The sequence below is a fragment of the Apodemus sylvaticus genome, chromosome 2, assembly GCF_947179515.1.
Source record: "Apodemus sylvaticus chromosome 2, mApoSyl1.1, whole genome shotgun sequence".
Lineage (NCBI taxonomy): Eukaryota > Metazoa > Chordata > Mammalia > Rodentia > Muridae > Apodemus > Apodemus sylvaticus.
Genome location: NC_067473.1, coordinates 44,784,776 through 44,804,182, shown reverse-complemented (window position 1 = coordinate 44,804,182; position 19,407 = coordinate 44,784,776). Strand labels below are relative to the sequence as shown.

General features: G+C 36.9%; 1 non-coding gene across 1 annotated transcript; it reads left to right on the top strand.

Moving 5' to 3' along the window:
- The first annotated feature begins 4,526 nt into the window (after positions 1–4,526).
- LOC127679511 (small nucleolar RNA SNORA72) lies at positions 4,527–4,657 on the top strand. Its single transcript, XR_007976814.1, has one exon. It is a non-coding gene; the product is annotated as a small nucleolar RNA SNORA72 (small nucleolar RNA).
- The last annotated feature ends 14,750 nt before the right edge of the window (positions 4,658–19,407 follow it).

Genomic DNA, 19,407 nt, shown 5'->3' with positions numbered 1-19,407 from the left:
ATGGGGTGTCCAACCACTTATGCCTTCTTGGATTTTCTTGAAGATTAGTAAGTAGAAAAAGACAATATATAAAATTATGTACTGTGCATATCCAGTGGTGTAACATTGTTCTGATGAAATAATATATTGAAATGGAGAATAGACCTGTTTGATATATTTAGATACCATACAGATTTGGAAAATGGGTAAATAGGAGGCTGGGCATGATCAAAAGGTAACCAGGGGAAATTTCTTTGTGATTGAATTATTTTGTATTTTGATTGTATTGGATGATAGACTGGATCTTTTTGAATTGTGGTGAATTAAAATATATATATACAGTGTTAGCTGTTCAATCTTTGATAAGCAGGATACACTCTGTATGGCCATAAAGGTTAGGTATAGAGAAGGGACCAGGGATTGATCTACCTAGGAAGAAGAACTAGAATAAATAATTATGGTTAGGGGGTGTGGAACGTGAGGATCAAACTAAAAGAGCAGAAGGTAAGGGACAAGGAAGGACAGCTGAAATGATGGCCATCTGGTGGGTCATATGGAACCCTATTACTGTGGAAGATTCCTAAAACATATGAAGGCTATAGAACTATATTTACCAAATAATGGGGGACACATATTCCCAACTGGATGAAGCCTATAATTTTATTCCAGGAATGGGTCACATCTAATCATATTGTTAAAAGGTCCCATCAAGCAATCTGGGCTATTGCCAACACTACTGGTTGCTCTCCACTAACTGATGGTAAGGCCGTATTGCTGAAGACAACACCTATACAACTCCTTGGACATAGAGAAGCATAACTGATGACTTGCTAGAGCCTTCACCCTTAATGACTATTATTTATTGTATAGGATGGTGTTCTGTAGATTGTATTATCAAAGGAACATTGTGAACACCAAAGCACCTATGAACTCTTTAAATTACAGTACTGACTTTTCTTCAAGATATCCTGTTCAACGTGGTAGAAAGTTTGTGAAACTAAACAAAGAAATATAGGATTTAAAGCTCAGCCTCTAATATGAAACTCATCCCTAAAACTGTTTGACTGGACAAGAACCTCACACTAGATACTCCATGTTTCTAAGAGAATACCAAGTACTACTATTCTGCTAAAGGAACATGGCAATAAAATGACTCCTATTGACATTCTGCTATACTAAAATATCAGTGTTTGCTCATCCATCATCAGAGAACCTTCCTCCTGCAGTACCGGAAAAGAAATGGAGATGAACAGTAGGACAACCTGCAGAATCAGAGAGTTTGGAACATCCAGTTCTAAATGTGATATGATATCTCCATGAAATATCTCTGTTGGAGTTCAGGAAACCTTACAGAAGATAAGAGTGAGAGGGGCTGGAGGATGCCCAGGAAACAAGGTCTTCTTTAACCACAGCAGGAATAAGCACATACATACATATGAACTCATAGAAACTGTAGCAGCATGCACAAGGTCTGCATGGGTCAGTAGGAGATGGATTTCAGTGCTTAGAGAAATAATGAATACAAGTTGATGACCCTAACCTTCAATTTATCTCCTATGGAAAATATCTTGCAAAGGAAAAATATTTTTCTCCAGTGAAGTCTCAGTGGGCATATAAGCCACTCTTAAAGGCAGCCCCATGCTCAGCAGTAGATGGCACACATAGAGTGAACTCAATAACATTTTTGGAGGTTCTTTGTCTCATAATGCTTTGGCAAGGCTCTGGCTTTTCATTTTTATTATTTTATTTTTTATCTTGCAGATCTTTCTTGCGCTGTTTTCATTCTTTCCCTTCTATTTGTTGATTTGTGTCTCTTGTTCTGTTTAGGTCTATTTGCTCTTGTTGTGTCTTCTTTTAACTTATTGTATTTCATATGACTGTTTGTTTTCTAATAGAGAGAAAGTATTTGGATAGCAAGGGAGGTGGAGAGCATTTGTGAGAAATTGGATCTTAGGAAACAGTGCCCAGAATGTATTGTATGAAAAGAAATCTATTTTAATAAAAGGAAAAAAAATACATCCACAGAGAGAAATGGAAACTCCCAATAAATGTTGATAAAATCAATATATTATATTAATGCCAATATTATGATTTTAATAATGTGCTATATTTTGTAAGACAGCGCATTGGAATGAATTTAATTATGATTGTGGTCTTTCTTTGCAAATGATTTAGCATAGAGCACATTCTTTCTGTATTTAAGTATGATACTTCTTCATGGGCAGCAAAATAAGAAAGGGTTGGGGCTGACTTTCTATTGGAATCTGTGTCTGGAATTTTTTTTTAGAACTATTTGATGGCATTAGTGTTTGTGGATCAAGATTATAAAACTCTTTGAAGCTCTTCAAAGCCTGAGTATTTGGATCTAAAAATGAAGCAGTGGTTCTAAATGCATGTCAGTGCTGATGGAAGGACTAGAGGAATGGCTCCCAGAGTTCCAGCAGTCAGGGTGAAGCTCAAAACAGAATTGAGTTGATAGACAATGGCATCTGTGGTACATCTGATCAGGATAGCTTCTTAGACTTTAATATCCTTTGTATATAGATGCCGTGGTGAATGAGCTAATCCATTTGCTTTCTAGGTTACCCTGATATATTTAGGAAAATTTTTTTGGTATGGACTTTTTTAAAGTATTTTATTGTAGTATTCACTTTCAAATAAAGTAGCTTGCAGATACCTGTCTGCCATTCATTCTTTTTTTTCCTTCACATTTTTCTAAAGATTTAATTTAATGCCCCATGTGCTAGACATATGCAGTGGCAACAAAGTAGCCAGAAAAAAAAAAAAAAGAGTGTAACTGCTACAGCTATTTCTGTTTCTAGAGTCAGGCCACACCAATTCCTCTAACAAATAGAAACTTCTATTATGTTTTATTTTTTTTTTTTATTTCACTTGAAGAGAATTGAACACTGTATTTTTAGTCCAAATGTTAAAATAATATGTCCTCGCTGAAAATCAAAAGTGTAATATTCACCTCACCAGCATAAGCTGTGACCCTCAACGATTTGCAATGTCTTTGAAACTGCCAAGAGGTGGCAAAAACACTAATTTTAACTGCAAGATAACAAATTGTATTTCTTTTATGATATTCCTGCCGTGGTGAAAATGGAAATTATTGATGCTGGGAACAGTGCCCATGGTGCTGTTAATCACTGCCCTGCAGTTAATTGATTTCCCTAGGCATGAGCCAAGGCATGCTAGGACACCACTTATTAGACACCTCTCCCACTCCCCTATAGCTATTTGATATTTTCAAATAGTAGATGTTTTACAGGGAGATGCATTTTGGTCCTCATACCATAGATACCTCTGTTCGTCACAACAGGTGGTCAGTGTAAACGATTTAGTAACCGATTGACTTCAGGGACATGAGTGAAGAGTATTGTCCCCTTTCTTCTATATTACCATAAAAGTAATCAGAAATTATATACTCAAATGTTAGTTTGGTCATATCACGTGTATATGCAGAAGCTTTGAGGATATCATTATTTTCAGATATCAGCTCGAGAATGTTCTTCTTCATTCCATATAACTAGAAAAAGGATCCTGCTGTGTGAAAGAACAAATCAAAATTAAACCCTAAATAAACTGAGGAGCTACGCCCCAAACTAAAGATTCCTTTCTTTTCTTCCTTCTTCCTGTCATTTTCTTCTTAAAGTATTTAGTTAGTAATAAAATGCATAAGAAGAGATGTTACAAAAATTATAATTAAAACTATCATATATTCAAAATATTACTACTCATGTTGACCAGATGTTAATAAATGATTTTTTACATAGTGAGCATGTATCTTGTAGAGACAAAATTGGGTACTATTATCTAAAATATTACAAAGTTTCATTACATTATTATTTTGCCCTTATTCTTATCTGTCTATCATAGTAGTCAATAAAAGAAACAAAGTGATAATGCTAATTGGTTGGAGTCACATAAAAAATATGGAAATGGAATTGTTTGTGATTACTGTCATCAATAGGCAAAATATTAACATGCTGATGTATGTTTTCATTGCAGACATTGCGAAGGCTACAAACGGTACTCTATCCTTACACTCCCAAGGACAATACCACTATTGATGGGAAACAGAACAGCAAAAGGCTTAACCAAGGAGAGGGACTGATTATAAGGAAATAATTCTCAAATTAGCATGTGTGCTTGTAACTTATATAATACCTTGTACTGATATAAACCAAAGTATAAGTGATAATTAGATCATAACATAGATATTAAATACAGATACTATAAACATTATAAGGTTACCAATAAAGCAAGGCCATAATAATTACAATTTGCATCTTGTTAAAAATGAGGCTGAATAGCAAACTGTAAAGAAAATACTTAGTGTAAGATTTCTATGGATAATTCTACATTGAATACCTTAGTAGTTTGAATTATTCTTTTGAAACAAAAACTTACTTTGCATTGTGTTATTTTTGTAACACTTGCACAAATAAGCTTGTTATGAGCACTGAGCTGGACTGCATTCATTATTCTAACACGGACAGGACAAACTAACTGTGCAACAGAGTATTTTAAAAAGAAATACAACATGGATATTCTCCCTGTTCTGACTCTGTGATGATTTGTAAATGCTAAACAGCTGCTGCTCAAAGACCATGCATGTGTCTCAGACCTACTACTTTTCTTAGATTGGGTTTTCTCAATGCTGGTGACAGGTCTGATTTGATTGTTTTGTGAAATCAATGGCCAATATTCTGGTTTCTTTAACAAGCCTCAAGGAAAGTAAAATTGTAGCTGCTGTAATAATTTGTAGATAATCAAGTTTAATCTGCTTTCTTGTCTGGGGAGCATGTGGCCATTTTAGGGAAATTCTATGATTACCACTAACTATTAAGTGGAACATAAAAACTACAATTTTCATTATATAGGAAAAAAGAAATATGACTTCTAAGAAGCTTTGAACATTTGAGTACCATTTTAACTTTGAAGATAAATTTGCTTGGTGCTGTCTCTTGCCATTTCAACTTAAATTTCTGTGGTAAATTCTTAAAATTGTTTGCATCTCCAGTAAAATTCTACAGTAATACTTGCAGTAATGGCGTTATTTAAGATAACTTACTTCAGGGAAAGAAAAAATGTTACATATTCAATTTTGTTTAATTGTTGAACAAAGACTATTTATGAAAATGAAAACTTGTAGTCAAGTTTTTGTATTGGAAAAAATATGATACTTTGAGGCTGATCTTTAAACATAAGTAAAAGTGGCTGAATGCCTATTAATAATATAGCATGGCCAGAAATAGGCAATAAAGAATAGAGAGGAGTGTAAAGAGTCAATAGAGGTGTATTAAAAATTGAATCCCATCTGTATTGAAAATAGTAATAGAATAGTAGGGAAGATTACAAGAAAAATGACACCACTGTCCACTGGTAAAATTATCATGCAAGGGATGTGAAGCTATTCCACCTGAAGAAATGCAGAAGGTAAAGGCATAGTGCTCATGAGAGGTGTGAGCCATCCAGATTTATTAGAAAATATTTTGAAGAAATAATGAGGTACTGGACTTTGAGAATGAAGAGTGATGGTCATATTCAAGTAGAGAGGGAAGGCAGCACAAATGTCAAGTGGGATGCATTGGCTAAGAAGCAGAAACACTGTTGCACTCTGAATACACAATAAGCTCAGATATGTACACTGGTTGTGATTCTCCATATCAACAAGGCAAGAGAAAGATGTCTAGATTGAAATTCATCTGTCCGTTCTTAAGCCTTTTGGGAGCAGTATGCAGAAGGACAGGGACAGGCATAGCCAAATCTTCCTAGCCCTCTGGTCCATGTTGGGACAATAATTTTTAAAAAAATGAAATAAGCCAAGGTTTCTGCTTTTGGAAAAGATACTTTGAGAGTGGCAATAATTATTCACCTTTATGAAAACAATAATGTACAAAACACTAGTCCTGGAGATACCCAACACAAGGTACTGAGAGATAGTGACATAGAGAGGAAGGAAATTAGTAATTCCTAGGACCTCCTAGAAATAGCTGAGGAATGATTTGCAATGTACACCACAGGTAGAAGACTACAATGAATTCTTTTATTCTGTTGGTGGAAGTCCAGCTAGGACTTCAGGGTTAGGCACAAGGAGACTGAAGTTCAAGGAACAAACTACAAAAGAACAAAACTTGACATCATCCAAAGGCCAGAGTACTGCAGGGAGTCAGAAAGTGGTCAAATCTGAGTGTGAGCAAATTACACAATGACAAGAAAGACTCCTTACAAGTGTCAGAAGAAATGGAGTCATAGATCCCACACTGGGGAAGCCTTTTCCCTTTGTCTATTAAGTACAGTGGACTATCGATAGGTTAAAAGCTAAGTCTTTTTTTTTTTTAATTCATGAATCGATTAATATTCTCTCACCAGGAAGCAGTTTTAATCCATGCCACTCCAGTATGTGAGATGTATGCTATAACTCACTTCTGGAGAATAAATCGTAGAAACAGAATAAAACTCTATAGTCCAAAATACATGTGGTCAACTTGAACACCACTAGAGATAATATTTGATGACTTGCTCCTTTTGATAGAATGAAAAAGGCTCTTATCTCTACAGCATATTTTCTCTTTGATATTTATGGATTAAATACACAATTTTATGTAAATTTAATTTGCCTGGAAATCTACAGAAGTGAAGACCACGTGAAACAATGAAAAGTTATAGAGACAGTGGAAACATGGAAATTCATGTCCTTGTTTAGTGCTAGAAAAGCACTAAAGGAATAATGTTAGCAAAATGAGATCTAGAAAGATAACAGCTTGATTAATATAAAAGCAAATGAAGAAATAGGCAACCAAAAATTTTAGCTTTCCAGGAGAATTCTAGCAAAAATTGAAAAATGGATTTAAGTTTTCAACATTCCATTCCAGAAAACTAAGTTCTCAACTAACCCTGGAGTTTAAAGAGAATCTGTAATACAAAATCAGAACATAATAAAATATTGAACAATATGGCTATCTTCTCACATGCATAGATAATATCTGTTTGTTTGTGCTGGAGACAGCGGATGGAACACTGGATTTTGCTGGCTGCCATTCTAATTCAGGAAACTGGCCTTTGGTTTCAGGGAGAGACTCTGACTTAAAGGAATAAGGCAAAGGCAAAGAATGGTGCAGAGCACTGGATATCATTTTTTGGAATATACACAAGTACACATATACCACCATATAACATGGAGGAGAAAGGGGAAAGGGGAGGGGGAAGGAGAGGAAGAAGGAGAGGGAGAGGGAGGGGTAGAGAAAGTTAGGGGGAAGGGGAGAAGGAGAGAGAAGGAGAGGAGGAGGGGGAGGGAGAGGGAAAAGGGGAGGGTGAGGGAGAGGGGAGGGGGAAAGAAAGGAGGAGGGAGGAGGAAGGGAGAGAGAGGGAGGGAGAGGGAGAAGGGGGGAGGGAGAAGGGAGAGGGGAATGGGGAGGAAGAGCAAGAGGGAGAGGGGGAGGAGGAAGGAGAGTGGGAGTGGAGTGAAGAGGGACTGAAGGGGGAGGAGAAGGGGAAGGGGAGGGGAACTGGAGGGACAGGAGGAAGGGGATGAGAGAAAGGTAATTTTAGCAAACTAAATGCAGCACCATTTGAACCACTGGATATATTCTAATGATTTATTCAAACATTAAAAAAATCAGACAATAATAAATAATAAATAATTGCTAAATAAACTAATCAGAATTAAACATCATATAATCTCAAGAGTCGTAAAACTATTTTACAGTGTCTAACATACTTTCTTTTTTAAAAACTAGCAACAAACAGAACTTTTCAGTCCTGTAAAATGACTCGTGATTCCTGAAGAGGAAGCACAATACTTCCTAAAGCAACTCTCCTTGTTATTGCTTACAGCTGCTACCACCTGCCTACACATAAAGTGCCTTTGTTACCCCCTGAAGCTCCCGGGCCTGCAGTGTGTGATCAGTTTGAACCACAGTTTGATTTCATGATATTTCATAATATTTGCTGGCAAGCAGGTTGCCTACCTGGATAATCTGAAAATAAGGTGGGACGTGAGGTTTTGTCCTGAAGCTTACTCTGTTACGGGGAGTCATGACCTCAAGGTCAGAACATATACGTTATGTTTCTAGATGGACAGGCCTATGAAAAAAATTAGAGTAAAAGAGAGACCAAAGAAAAGCTTTGATTTCAGAGAGGACATACCATCACCTCAGCTGTACAACCTGAAGCTGTTTTTGCATATGGAATCCTATTGGGAATAAAATTACATGTCCACAATTTTTAAATTGTGTTGTTGATCATTTTCTACTAAATTAAAATGAAATGATCTCATATTGTGTTATCTTTGTATTCACTGAAGTATGGCCAAACTCCTAGTGGCCTGCCCCTTAAAGAGAACTGAGTCTTCCCACTTCTGTACCCAGCCAGAAGCCATGAATTATGGAGAACTAACTTCAGCTTCCTTATCACATGTTAAGAGTTCTCGCTGAGGCCTTCCCCTTTAGATATTGCACTTTTGAGGGCTGGGAATAGGGGTTGTCCCAGAAGTCTTCCCATGTCCCTCTTTCTCAATTCTGCTTCTACAATTATTATCCCTGCAAAAGTAGCTTCCTTGCTCTTTACAATCATTGGTCATATGGGTCAATGGCTTCCACATGTTTTTTGGTGACAACAGAGACCTTGAGCATTGGTCTCTGGCTGTAGTAGACCTTCACTCCCAGATATAGCTCTTGATGATGCAAGGGCCTGGACACCATCATGACATCAGGGGGCAAACACAGGCCATTCATACTGATATGCTCTCCAATGGCATCATAGCCCAAGGACAACAACATGGATTCAGATGGCAGCCCAGACCATAGGCATCTGCATGGCCTTTGGTGGTAGCATAGATTACAGTCCAACACAGACCCTGGCTGCTCTAGGACCTCAACTCCAGCCCCTGGAGTTGTGGCAGTACACATCCTGACATCATCATGGCCTTAGGTGGCAATATAAGACAGTAACACAAGTCTAATTTCATTGTCCCTGCATCCCAACCCTTCTCCAGTTCCAGATTTCTCTGCAGCATACATCTTTCCCAGCTCTCCATCATATATTTGTTCATTGTAGGAGTACATGCTGCCTTCACTGCAAGAACTGGGTGACCTGAGTGGCTTCCACAGCCCAAACTATTAAGGCAGGTGTCTGTTTGGGTTTGTCTAGATTACTTGTCCCTCAGAGAGAGTAGGAATTAAAATCTCCCACTGTTAGTGTGTGAGGGGCAATATGTGATTTAAGCTGTAGAATTTTCTTTTACAAACTTGGATACTCTTGTCTTTGGGGCATAGATACTAATAGAAATGCCATTTTGTGGACACTGCCTTTGATAACTGTGTTGTGTTTGTCATCATCTCTTTTGATTAGTTGTGGTTTGATGTCTATTTTGATAAATATTAAAATGTCTATACCTGCTTGTTTCATTGGGATATTTGTTTTGCATATCCTTTTCCAGTATTTTCCTTTGAGGTAATATCTATGTAACATTCTTGAGGTATGTTTCTTGGATACAGCAGGAGAGATTCTGCTTCTACATCTGTTAGTCTGTGTCTTTTTATTGAGAAATTAATACCATTGATATTGAGAGATGACCAGTAATTGCTTAATCCTATTATTTTGAAGTTGTTATTAGTGGTGATGTGTGTGTGTGTGTGTGTGCATGGATGTTGCATGTTTGTGTGTGTATGTATGTGTGTGTGTGTGTTTGTGTGTGTGTAATATACTTCCCTTCTTTTGGTTTTGGTGATGTGAGATCATTTATTCCCTGATTTTTTATGAGTGTAGTTCACATTTTTAGGTTAGCACCTTTTGCTGGGCTGGATTTATAGATAAATACTGTTTAAATTTGACTTTATCATGGAATATCTAATTTTTTCATTTATGGTGATTGAATTTTTGCTGTATATAGTAGTTTGTGCTGGTATCAGTGGTCTCTTAGTGTCTGAATCACATCTGTCCAGGTTCTTCTGGCTTTGAGAGTCTCCATTAATAAATCAGAAGTAATTCTAATATGTGTGCCCTTATGTTACTTGGAATTTTTCCTTTCAGCTTTTAATAGTCTTTCTTTGTTCTATATGTTAGTGTTTTGGCTAACACGTGGAGTGGAAAGAGTACGTTCTTTTTGGTCTAATCTACTCGGAGTTCTTTATGGTTGTCATACCTTGCTAGGCATCTCAAGTTAAAATTTTTCTTCTATTAGTTTGCTGAAAATATGTTCTGGGTGTTTGAGTTGGGATTCTTCAAAATCTATTCTTCACAATCCATTTGGTTACTCTTATGTTTAATCTTTTTATAATGTAGCAGATTTCCTGGAGTTTTTATGTCAGGAATTTTTCACACTTATCAATTTTTTGACCAATGTTTCTTCTAACTTAACTTAAATGCCTGAGATTCTGTCTTCCATATCTTGTCCTATGTTGGGTAAGTTTGTCTCAGAATTTCCTGATGAAATTCCCAAATCTTTCATTTCCACGATTCCCTTAATTTGCAGTTTTTTTGTGGCTTCTATTTCCATTCTAAGGTCTTGAACAGACTGACTTCCTTTAACTTTTTTTGTGTTTTATTTGCTTTCTTTAATGGGATTATTCATTTCGTCCAATTGTTTGTGTTTTCCTGGATTTCTTTAAAGGATCTATTAATTTCCTTATAAAGACCTCCATCATCATCATAGAGGTTTTTTTTTAAATGTATTTTTCCTGTGTTGGAATAATTAGAACATGCTGTGTTAGCGTAGCTTGGCTCTAGCACATATATATTTCCTGGATGTTACTAATCATGTTTATGCATTTTGGCATCTGGATTTGGGGTGATTATAGGTCTAGGGGCTGGTTTCTGGTTTTGTCTTTGCTGATGAGTGTTCTGTTCCTTGGTTTCTGTTTCTTCTATTGATTATTGTACAGTGGTTTTATGTTTTACTGGCTTGCTAAGCTGATGTGATCACAGGCAAAACCTGTTCTTCTTGGAGCCTGGAGTATATAGACAAGTTTGGGGAGGTAATATAGAAAGGCTTGAGCTGGTAATTTATTGCAAGAATCAACACAAGACTGAAGGATTGGGTCTAAAGAAACAGGGAGAAAGAAGAAGGTGTGCTAGCAGTGTATATGTTTTTACTTTTTTTTTCAAAAACCTCAATTTTTAAGCAACTCATATTACATTCATTTCACTGTTCATTTAAATGTTTTGTTTCCTTACATCATGGAGTTCTACGTATTATGTCATATTTCTACAATTATTTGAAATCCAAATCAGACTTTATGCAGTCTAGTTAATTGCAATTCAGAAACATAACATTTAATTCGTGACTAAGAGCAAATAAAAATAAAACCAAAAGCAAATTATACAATATAACTGGATGTCATAACTTTCCTCCTATTCCATTCAAAGCAAAAATATTTGCATCTGTGTTTCTACATGTTATGTGTATGTGTTTGTTTGCATATGTTTCTGTGTGCATGTGTGTATTGCGTGTATCTGCATGTGTTTGCATGTGTGTGTATCTGTGTGTTTGTGTATGTGTTTGTGTGTTTAGGTGTGTGTGCGCATGTCTATACATCTGTGTGTGTGCATGCATGTAGGCCTGAAGTTGATGACTTATACTTTCCTCAATCTCTCTATACATTTTTGGGGAGTCAGGCAGGGTCTTCCACAGAACATGAGTTTCATCGGTTTTGCTAAATTAGCCTGTCAGTCAGCCTTGAGGATTCCCCTGTATCTGCTTGCCTAGGCTGGGATTACAAACCTCTGCAGTCATGGATCACTTTTCATATGACTGATGGGGATCCAATCTCAGGTCTTCATATTGCAATACAAGTTTTTATTCACTATGCCATTTCCCTAGGCCACAAAACAACATTAAAAATAATATAAAGTAACACTTTTCTTTCTCAAGTTGGCTGTGCTGTCAGTTTTGTCCCTAAGTACTCTTTCCTTTTCATGAAATGTCTCTGGGAAAGATGAGATGAACCCTGTTTGCGAAATTAGATCAAATTGTTAAGTTTGTTGCAGCGTTCTCAAATGCATTCATTCTCTACTATCAGCTTGTCATCATTTCCCTCTGAACCTTCCTCAGACATTTAGTTTTCTGCCATAATATTATGAACATTATTCTAGCACTTGAATCATTACAATTATTGGAGAAAATGTTCATTTGTAATCATCATCTCTGATTTCAAAGCATCCATTTTCCTTCTATTGCCTAAAGTATTGTAAATATTTCACTAATAGTTAATAAAAGGAGATTGCATAAAGTATGCTGACAAACACTAAAATGGTAACAGTCTGCTCCTATCATTGCATGAACATTTATTGTTTTCTCAAATGAAGCAAAGAGGAATGAAGAAAGACCTTTTTTTAATAATTGACTTTTATAGTCTCATTTCTTTCTCTTCAGAAAGAAGTTCTTAGCTTTCCAGCAGGCTTGTCACCAGTACCACAAACATGAAATATATGCACATAAATTCTGTGGCACAGCTATGATTTGGTTGTCACACATGTGTCCAGGCTGACAGTAAGTAGCTCTGCTATGATGAGAAACATGTGCACAAAAATTGTATCTGACTGCAAGAAAGAATACAAGAAAGGTACTTTTTCTCCTTCCAGATCCTTCTTGAGTCAACATATCAAGATGGATTATTGCAAGTTAGAGGTCAGACTCTAGAATGCCAAATCAAATCACTAAGCTTAAGAAGCACTCAGGGTTGGGGATTGGATTAAGCATCCCAGATCTGACATATGCAAATTAGTAACTGGAATCAGAATCAGCAGGAAGAAAGCAAAGTCAGGACAGTAAGAGGAGTATTATGTTTTCAAAAGATAGTTCAAAACAGTAACAAAATGCTTTTTCATTATGCATTTTTCTTTTTCCAAGCTTCAAATGTTAAGCACCAAAATAGTGCTGAAATATAATTTAAATATAATAGACACAACAGTGCAGATCTTTGCTGGATTAATACTTCTTTGCTGCAATAATAAGATTAAGAACAAGGAAGCAATCAATCTATCAATCAATCAATCATACATAATCATACATAAATGATAATATAGTAAATTAACAAAATCTTACCAGCTACTGTTGTATTTTCCACCCTTTTGTGCACCATAAGAATTTATTCTGTTATTAACTATTTTTTACTTCATAAGACAATATTAAGACACACTTTATATATTCCTCATAAGTATAAATATATCTGTATTATCTAACTTTGTTTTCATTGCATCTTGGTTACATACTTTTGACATTGAAATAATCAAATAAATATCACAAAACTAAAGCTAAACACATCTTGGTTGGAAAGAATAGCGTTAGATGTTGTTATAAGAATAAATAATGGTCCAGTGTGAAAGTAGCAAGGAAATAACACACTGTGAAACAATTTTACCATTTTCTGAGAGTACATCCATATTATCTACCATACTGGTTTTGTTGTGAGTGTTGGTATTTTTATAGGTTCTTGGAGAATTATATATCATGTATTTGGATCATAGTTACCACTGTCTCCCAACTCCTCCAACACCTACCCACTCTTACCTGTCCACTGATCTGTGTCTTTCATTTTCAAAACTCATAAAATAAAATGATTATATTGGATGTGTAAATGTTCAGCAGTCCATAGGACCATGGTTGACCTATCACTAATACCCAAGCAAGGATGCTTGAATCACACTTAGAAGGGAAAATAAAATAGTCATAGGAGGCAGAGGGAGGGACAGAAGTGAGTAGGAGATGGGAGGGGAAGGAATGGGGAGGCAAGATGAAGTGGAGAGTGAGAAAGAGAGTTAGAGAAGAGAGAGAGAGAGAGAGAGAGAGAGAGAGAGAGAGAGAGAGAGAGAGAGAGAGAGAGAGAGGAGAGGCCCAGAGGGCAAAGAGAATGAATGGAAATCTGCAGCTAGTATGGGTACAGTGGTATCTCTGGGAAGTCCCAGGAATCTGGGATAAAGGAGGATCCCAGAGATCAATATGGGTGACCTTAGCCAAGAATCCTAGCAGTGTAGACATGGAACCTGAAAAGACTTTCCTATACCCAGGTAGGACTCCAAGTGGACACCAAGACACTCACAAAACTTTTAACACAAAATTTGCCCTGTCTACAAGAAATACAGGGTTGGAGCAGAGACTGAAGTAAAGGCCAACCAAAAACCTGCCCAACTCAAAAACCCATACCATGGGAATAAAACAATTCCTGAAATTTTTAATGATACTCTTTTATACTTGCAAACAGGAACCTATTATAACTTTCTCCTAGGAGACTCTATCCAGTAGCTGAATGGAAGAGATGAAGATACCCAATGCCATTGGATAGAGGACAGGGACACTTATTGAACAGTTAGAGGAAGGACTGAAGGCCTTGAAGGGAAAGGGACCTCCACAGGAAGTGCAACAGTGTCAACCATCCCAGATCCCTAGGAGCTCTCAGAGACTGAGCCACCAATCAAAGAACATTCATGGGCTGGAATGAGTACCCTGCCACACAGGTACCAGGCAGCAGCTCAGTCTCCATGGCTTTGTCTGGCCTATGTGGGAAAGTTGTGCTTAATATGGCAGAAACTTGATGTGCCAGGCTGTGGGCCCACCATCTCAGAGGAAAGGGAGAGAGGTGATGGGAAGTATAGTAGAGTATCCTTTGGGTCTGTCCACAATACTGTCATAGCTGGATCTTGAGATAGAGCAATTCCCAACTTTCTGTGGAACTGCTATATTGATTTCTATGGTCCTTGAACAAATTTGTACTCCCATTAACAGTGTCATTGTATTCTCCTTGCTCCACAAGCTCACACAAATGTGCTGTCATTTTTGGTTTTGAACTTAGCCATTCATAAAAGTGTAACGTAGAATCTCAAAGTAGTTTTGATTTGCATTTTCTTGATGGATAAGGATTTTCAATATTTCTTTAAGTGTTTCTCTGCAATATGAGATCCCTCTATTGAGAATTCTGTTTCGATTGTTTCTCATTTTTTAATTGGATAATTTAGTTATTTGATGTCAAGTTCTTGAGTTCCTTATACATTTCGGGTATTAGTATTGTATCTCCTGTAGAGTTTGTAAAAATCTTTTTCCATTCTGTATACTGCCACTTTGTCTAATTGATGTTATCCTTTGTCATATAGAAGCTTTTCAACTTGATGAGGTTCTATATATTAATTGTTGCTCTCAATGCCTGCATTAACAGTGTTTTGTTCACAAAGTTGTCTCTTGCACCAATGAGGTCAAGGCTTTTTCCTTCCTTCTCTTTCATCAGGTTCAGAGTATCCTGTTTTACATTGAAGTATTTGATCAGCTTGGACTTGTGTTTTGTAAAGAGTGATTAATATGGATTTATTTGCATTCTTCTACCTGCAGATATAGAGTTTGATGAGTACCATTTGTTAAATATTCAGATACTTTTTTCCATTGTGCATTTATTTTTTTTTATCAAATCTTTGTGTCCTTAAGTACGTGTGTTAATGTCTTCAATTCCATTGAACAATGTGTCTTTTTTTGTCAGTACCAAGTTGTTTATAGCTGTAAGTGGGTTTCATCTAGTTAAATGGGAGGGCATTCCATGGATTTCGCCCAAACAAGCCAAGCTGTTGCCAAGACAATAGGTTGCTCTCCACAACTTGAAAGCAAGGACACACTGCTGGAGGCAACACTTGCACAACTTATCAAACATGGAGAGGATGAGTTGGTGCCTCTATAGAACCTTAACACCCATGTTCTAATATCTTGAACATAGAAAACAAAAGAAAAAAGTAAACACTAAATCAAACACAAAACCTTTGACCTTCAATCTATCCTACTTGTAAAGCATGCTATGACATTGGTGGCAAAAGCCTTGTGGAAGTAACCAACCAATGTCAGATTTTACTTAAGCTCCACTCCATGAGATGGAACCCATAGCTACTTGGGCTACCAAGAACAAGAATATAAATGTCTCAGAGAGCATAGGTTAGTGTAAAACAAAATACTAAAAACAAAACAATACAAAAACAAACAAAAAGTAACAAAAAACCCAACTTCGAATGATAGTCAGATATACTTATAGATATCTCAATCTATTATCAGAGAGAGATCCTCCTGCAACAGACGAGAAAAGATACAGAGACCCACAGAAAAAACTTATACAGAAAGAAAGGCCTTGGATTAAATCTTTCCATTCAGATCCCCAGGAATCCTGAAGAAAAGGTGATAGAAGAAGTTGACCAGAGAAAAGTCCTTCAAAACTCCTGAGCAAAGCTCATTCAAACTCACAGAGATGATAGCATGAATGGGTCTGTTCCAGGCCTCTGCTTGTATACCATCGCTTTTAGATTAGTACTATGATGGGACTCCAGAATGTGTCAACAAGTGAGTCTCTGATTCTCCTGCATTCCCTTGTAGCTCTTTTATTTTTTGTTGGTTCCTCCGGTTGACTTTGGTTTTATCTCAGGATCTGTTATTTTTATAAGTAGCTCCTATAAATGATATATACATATAATTTATAATTAATTATAATTATATATACTATATACTTAATATTATATAATAATTATAATTATATATCTACATATGTAATTTGATAGAAAAATAACAGAGAAATTGGTAGAGAAGAAAAATTAAGGAAAAGGGTTAGATCAAAGTACATTATGTTTGTATACAAAATTTCTTGGGTAATTTTTAAGAAGCAAATAAATGCTAAAACATAAAATTACTATAGACTTTTTAAAAATCTATCTCTGTAGGAGAGATTCAGTCTGAGAACAAACTTTAGAAAACTCTTGCTAGCCACATTTGAAACTGTGAGGGTGCAGGCAGTGGTATAAAAAAATGGACAAGTAGATGGTCCTAGGAAGTTGGTTAAGAAAAGGTGTGTGGGTTCCAGTCTTGAGGCCTCTGGCAGTAGCCCTCAGATCTCTCGGCTTCCAGATCCAGATCAGCCTGGGCGGCAACACCACATATCCAGGTCCTACAAGAGGCAAGAGGGGCTTCCGGGTGGCCAGCAGGGAGAAGTCCCTGTGCTCCGTTGAATCCAGCAGGCCCCAGCGGGAGCCTTCAGGTGTCTGCTTCAGGATCTGAACAGCCTGGGCAACAGCACCCTGTCTCCAGGCAGTGCAGGAGGTAAGCTGTGCACCAGAGGCCACCTGGGAAGGGGCAGCTTGCACTGGTGAGTCCAGCATTGACAAGACCAACTAACACCTGTGAGAACTAGATGGCAAAAGGCAGACGCAGGAACGTCACTAACAGAAATCAAGGCAATATAGCAACATCTGAACCCAATTAACCTTTACCAGCATGTCCTGGATACCCCATCACACCAGTCAAACAAAATTTGGATTTAAAATCACTGGTCATGATGCTGGTACAGGAACACATGAAGGACATACTTAAAGAAATTCAGGAGAAAATGGATCAAAAGTTAGAAGCCCTTGAAAGGGAAACACAAAAATCATTGAAAGAAATCCAGGAGAATACAAAAGCCAATAATGAGGGAACGCAAAAAAAACTTAAAGAAATACAGGAGAACATTGGTCAACAGGCTGAGGTCATGAAAGAGGAAACACAAAAATCTCTTAAAGAATTACAGGAAATCACAAACAAGCAAGTGAAGGAGCTAAGCAAAACCATCCAGGATCTAAAATCAGAAGAAGAAACAACTAAGAAAACTCAAAGGGAGACAACTTTGGAGATAGAAAGCCTTGGGAAGAAATCAGGGGACATAGATGTAAATATCAATAACAGAATACAAGAGATAGAAGAAAGAATCTCAGATGCTGAAGATACCATAGAAACCATGGACTCAACAGTTAAAGAAAATGCAAAATGCAAAAAGCTTGTAACCCAAAATATCCAGGAAATCCAGGACACAATGAGAAGACCAAACCTAAGGATTATAGGCATAGATGAGAGTAAAGATTTACAACTTAAAGGGCCAGCAAATATCTTCAATAAAATTATGGAAGAAAACTTCCCTAACCTAAAGAGAGAGATGTCCATGAATATACAAGAAGCCTACAGAACTCCAAACAGACTGGACCAGAAGAGAAATACTTCCTGTCACATAATAATCAAAACCCCAAATGTACTAAACAAAGAAAGAATATTAAAGGCAGTAAGAGAAAAAGGCCAAGTAACATATAAAGGAAGACCTATCAGAATCACAGCAGACTTTTCACCTGAGACTATGAAAGCTAGAAGATCCTGGGCAGATCTCATGCAGACTCTAAGAGAACACAAATGCCAGCAAAACTACTATATCCAGCAAAACTCTCAATCACCGTAGATGGAGAAACTAAGATATTCCACGACAAAACCAAGTTTACCCAATATCTATTCACAAACCCAGCCCTACAAAGGATAATAGGAGGAAAACACCAAAACAAGGACGGAAACTTCACCCTGGAAAAAGCAAGATAGTAACCTTTCATCAAACCCAAAAGAAGTTAACCAATCAAATTTAAAAAATAACGTCAAAAATGACAGGAAGTAACAATCACTGTTCCTTAATATCCCTTAACATCAATGGACACAATGCCCCAATAAAAAGACATAGACTAACTGACTGGATACATAAACAGGACCCTACATTTTGCTGCTTACAGGAAACACACCTAAGGGTCAAAGACAAACACTACCTTAGAGTAAAAGGCTGGAAGACAATTCTACAAGCAAATGGCCTCAGGAAACAAGCTGGAGTAGCCATTTTAATATCAGATAAAATAGACTTTCAACCCAAAGTCATCAAAAGAGACTCTGAGGGACACTTCTTGCTGGTCAAAGAAAAATACAACAAGAAGAACTCTCAATCCTGAACATCTATGCTCCAAATGTAAGGGCACCCTCTTTAATAAAAGAAACTTTATTAAAGCTCAAAGCACACATTGCACCTAACACAATAATTGTGGGTGACTTCAACACTGCACTTTCCTCAATGGATCGATCAGCAAAACAGAAACTAAACAGAGACACAATGAAACTAATTGAAGCTTTGGACCAACTAGATTTAACAGATATATATTCTATCCTAAAGCAAAAAATATACCTTTTTCTCAGCACCTCATGGTACCTTCTCCAAAATCGACCATATATTTGGTCACAAGACAGACCTCAACAAATATAAGTAGATCGAACTAATCCCATGCCTCCTATCAGATCACTATGGAGTAAAAGTGGTCTTCAATAGCTACAAAAACAACAGAAAACCCACATACACATGGAAACTGAACAATATTCTACTCAATGATACCTTGGTCAAGGAAGAAATAAGGAAAGAAATTAAAGACTTTTTAGAACACAATGAAAATGAAGACACAACATACCCAAATCTATGGGACACAATGAAAGCAGTGCTAAGAGGAAAACTCATAGCCCTGAGTGCCTCCAAAAAGAAAATGGAGAGAGCATACACTACCAGCTTAATGACACACCTGAAAGCCCTGGAACAAAAAGAAGCTATTTCACCCAGGAGGAGTAGAAGGCAGGAA